The sequence below is a fragment of the Cyprinodon tularosa genome, unplaced genomic scaffold, assembly GCF_016077235.1.
Source record: "Cyprinodon tularosa strain WSP-4 unplaced genomic scaffold, ASM1607723v1 ctg1, whole genome shotgun sequence".
Classification (NCBI taxonomy): domain Eukaryota; kingdom Metazoa; phylum Chordata; class Actinopteri; order Cyprinodontiformes; family Cyprinodontidae; genus Cyprinodon; species Cyprinodon tularosa.
Window position 1 is genome coordinate 1,770,236 of NW_024037781.1, and position 5,126 is coordinate 1,775,361.

Genomic DNA, 5,126 nt, shown 5'->3' on the forward strand with positions numbered 1-5,126 from the left:
CTCATGCACGCTCTTTTTCAAAGTAACTGTTTGCATCTCTCATACAAGCTTACTTTCCAAAAGATTTGTAATTTTTCCACTATGTCAAACTCACTACCAGTAAGATGGCAACCTGGGGATGAGCACGTAGGATGGCCTTACGTAAACATATCACCAGAATGATTGACATTAGGAGGACCAATTATTTTGATGATCCACCCGGAAAAAACATTGTTCACTATACTTTTAAATACTTGGAGGAGTATGAGAGATTTTTAGACCTAAGGAAGTTGAGAAATAGCTTATTTCTTAAGTTTGGGAGTAGGAGTACATTCCACAAATGCTCAGTATTTAGGATTAAAATGGCACTCTAAGATACTTGATAAACACAACCCTGGATATCAGGAGCTGCTGAGCTTTGACTCTTTGTGGAAGTAAGCTTTTTTATCAACTCAGACATGTGGTGGGTGATTTTTGGTTTATTGAAAGGTTTTATCTGTCCCTGTGCAAATGGGTTAGACTGACATTCAAGCTCGATTTTAATATCTCTCTTCTGTGTTCCTTATCTTACGGACCTCACGGACCCAGTCTAGGTAGACCGGGTCTTTGGAGAAAGCAGCTGCTAAAATCAAACACACCCCTGATTAATCAGTTCATCCAGCAATGAAAGACAGAAAACAAAATAGCTACCTTAAGATCAGGAAGTAGTGGAATTGTGAATAAAGCCCATTAAATCTTCCGATTAAATTTCTCCTGATGTGGAGCATGACATGTTTGCTCTCAGAACTTAGTCATTTCCAGCATTGTACATCTATAATAATAGATTCAGCTGTTTGTCGAAGCTTTTGGGATTGACTGCAACTTAATAATATTCATGTCCAAAAACAATGTTTGACCTTCAATTTGTTTCTACAATGATCACCAACTGAATTTCTACTAATACTCTCCTAAATTTAGTAAAATCTCATAAGTCTTTAGCCGTGTTCCCTGCCCCTCATGATGTCATTGACTTTAATGCACACAATTTGAAACCTATAATGTTCTCCATTCAGTTCTTAAAATTTTTTCCAAGTGTGCTTCATATAATCATGGCTTTATGGACATTAAATATATCCGTTCTAAGATGTAACTGCATTTCAAAGCCAGCTTTTTGTTTTCAGCAAACAGCATCATGCAAAAGGATTGCATGCATTTAACTTGTGTCCAGTGCAGCTGCACTTTCTAAGTACCGGTATTACAATAAAATCTGAGAGCTGAACTCACTCATGTTCTTTCCATGTGTTAAACATTTTCCTCTCTAGGAACCATAGAACAATGCCCTTTGGGTCTCTTTCAGCTGGAAGGCTGCTGATAGCCCATAATGTATTGCAAAAACACATGCATCCGTCAACTTCCAAACATGTGCTGAAAACATACAAACCATATCTAGAATGAAAACTGGAATCTTTCCCAGACCCTGTGAAATAAATTTCCCCCCACTCCCATTAAACTGTATATTATGAACAATAAGAAGAAGGGCAACACAATGTAGAATATTCCCAGTCCTGGTGAACTCTCTAGTCACTTAACCTCCATATAGAAGACAAACACCCTGTGTCCAAGTTATTAAATACTTCTGTGAAGACCCTAAAAATAGTATTTTCCAACCATTTGTTTAACAATCAACAAGCATCTAATCTAACACAACAAAAATTCCACCATATAAAGCCTTTTAATGTATACCCATGTATTTCATCACCTATGGTGGCTCAGATTACCAAAGTTTTAGAGCCACAAGCCACAGCAGGATTTCCGATCAGCAACTGTGCAATCTAATAAAAAACACAGCTGGATATCAAAGTGCATTTTTTTCCTGCAGAATTTTGAAGATATTAAAAAGTTTGATTATAAAACCCTTGTTATGTGTTCACTGAAGCATGATGATAAAAAGCAAGTACTGAGAGCAGCATAGATTTGAGTCAGTGGCTTCAGTCAGAAATGTGGCAAAAAATTGACTTTTGAGAAATGCTGGTGTGGATTTTAAGTTGTTTTATTTTACTTTTTAAATGAGGCTGAAAAGCTAGGTGGAGAATAAAGGAACGCAGATGAGAGAGAGTTATGGTTTCACTTGCGATCAGTTTTATTCTCATGCTTTGGTTCTTCCACCTGAAATCAGGGCCTCATGCCTGCCTCATTCAAGTGGCTCAACAATCCTCCAGGCAACTTTGTTGAATTTGCCCTTTGTTTTATCTGGTTTCACCTGCAAAGGCCTACTTTTTTTTTTTTTTTTTGCTTTGTTTTGGTACCTCTTTCCAATAACCCCTTTAGGCAAAATGCACAGTCATTATCTGTAGCACAGTTTTGACTTCCTATTGATTACCATGAACAGTTTCCTATGAGTTCAACTCAATAATGGAATTATGTTCTGTCTAAATGTATGTTTATTACTTTTAATCAATTTGCTCTTTGCTCTTTATCCTCCTGGTTTACTTGTAATGTTATCATATTGATTATTTATTATCTATTCAGGTTTATTTATTCATATATCCCTGTATTCTGTTCATGGAATATTTCCAGTTTCTATCCCAAAGTTTAAGTCCTTGTATCTGTTCTCAATTTCATAGGTTCTCTATGATCATACTGAAAGTAAGGAAGAGGGAGAAAAAAACTACAATCTCCCTAACAATAGGTCATTTAGCATAGGGACACAAGTTTCCATCTCGTAATGATGTCTGCGAGGGCTAAGGCTGTCCAGATTCAGCACAGGAGAACAAGGTTCCTTCCCTGTCCTCACCATAAACAGTGTTCTTACGGTTGACCCTGCGAAAGGTAAAGGAACAGGAAGTAGGAGCTGTGTTCTGATTAGAAACTCTCCCTCTGCCATGTAATCAAGTTCATGCTGTGCACATGTTGACCCCTAGTTAACTGAGTGTTTATTCATTCATTTGCTTACGCCATTCCTCCTCTCTGTTTATGCTTTTCTTGTCTATTATCCATGCCAGTTGCAGCCATTGTGTTTTTTTTTTTCATTTTTTATGTCATAGAATAATTTCTAAACTCTAAACTCTAAACTTCTGTTACTTCGTTTGCCAGCTTTGCACATTCGCGCCAACCCCATACCACAGTTTGACAGCTTGCTTTTAACTCCAAGAAGAATTACATAAGGAAAAATTACTAATTTTAACTTAGTAAGAAATGTGTTTTAGAGATAAGAAAGAGTAGGAGGACTGTCCACGGAGTTGATATTCATGGACGAATGGGGAGTCCTTGAGGTCTCACCCTTTAAACAGTAATTGCTTCCTGCTTTTCGTCACTTTAATGCTACAGAACCATCATCTGCAGACAGCTTTTTTTCAGAGCATTTCTGACATTCACGTGATATTCTCTCTCTCACTCAGTGAGAATCTGGCTCATCTGAGGGGAAATTACACCTAGTGGTTTGTTATGTTAATAGATCTTCTAGCCCAGGTTCTCAGGGAGCAAATTGTGTGGTCCTTGGCTTCAACTCGTCTGCTAGGTGTTGGCTGTAGCATTATTTGTTAATTTTTTCCCAACTACTTCTCTCTCATATTTCTAGGGAAAATGTAATTAGGGTTTCTGTAAGCCTGTGTTATTGCTACCGAAGAAATTCTTTTCTATATTGACAATGACAAAAGGCCTTAAATTGTGTCTTCTTAGATAGCATAAACGCACAAATGTGATAAATGTTTTTTTAATGTGATTTCTGTATGAAATGTGGGCAAAAATGTATACAATCAAACCTACACACAAACTATATTTTACCCTAAAATTTCCCATCATAATGTGGTAGATTAATGACCTTACAGGATGAGCTTTTACAGTCCCAGAACACCCACGATGAGTGACCGTCTGCAGGGCCACTAGCCCAGCACGGCATGTCTACAGCAGTCTTTGCAAGCTGTTTCCAGACAATCTGTACAGTAGTTTATGACTGATGATAATTATGAACTAGAAGTGACAGGCCACCAGAGTAGTGAGTAAGGAATTATCCCTGCCACTAAAACAGCCCCTAGGACACTTATGTTCATCTGTTGAACTTTGAAAGGATAAAGAAGAAAATTTTTTTTAGAAAAAAACCTGAACATAGATTTAATTTTATTTTGTTTTGCTTGTGGTGCTTAACTTTTGGCGTGAATAAGAGGGCAGAGCCAAATGCCACAGAAGCAGTTTTGAGTTGTGCTTTAAAATTGGTTTGAAATATTTTAATAAAAACTTTAAACACAATTTTTCCTCTTATGTCACTAACATGTATACAAATATTGCAATATTGTCTTTGTAACTGTTTAGGCCAAATCCTACCCTAAGCCTCTGTTTGTGCATGCCCACAGAGGCTCTGTCATATTAATGGCTGTCCCAAACCAGGTATTGTGTAGGGGAAGTGGACCCTTCAGCCCGTAAATATTGAGTCTGCATCGATATAGACTCGCTAGAGTTTGGCAGTGAACAAGATATAGATATATGTTTCAGTGGTGTACTGCATCTTTGTCAAACTGACAGAAAATCAAACGTTAGATAGAATAAAGGGCTCATTATGTTTGATGCACAAACATTCTGTCAGCCACAATATTGAGTGGGAAGAGAAAGCAGCTCTTTACACCTTTTACAAAGCCTCTTTATGTTGTCGATGAGGAGGGTTTGTCATTTATTTCCATCTGTTGAGAATGGTGATATTTATGGGCTAAATCACAGGATGGTTCAACATGTTAACATTTGCAAACCCTCGCCGGTAGGAGCTGTTGCTTACTTGCCTTGTTTCTCTACATGGATCTGACCGGTTAGTTGCATATTTTCAAAGGTGAGCTCTGTGGAAATTCTGTCCACAAGAAAGCCACACGCACAGGCGTGGAAGCCCTATATTTTTGACCGTATACATTTATTTTCAAGAAATGGCTAAATGTGATTTCATGTCAACCATCACCACAGCGCTACAGCCATGCGCATGGGGCGTCTCTGTGTTGCCATAGCAATGACTGATTTCCTTTTCCGGTGAAGGGAAGAGGATGTCTCACTCATTTATACCCTCCACCATCCATAAAGACGTCTTCCACAGCTGCTTGTCTGACTTTATTGGGAGTGACACTAGATAGTGAAGGGGTAGTGCATAAGTTGTGGTCTGGGATTGGCCATATTGGGCCTCTGGTATTCTA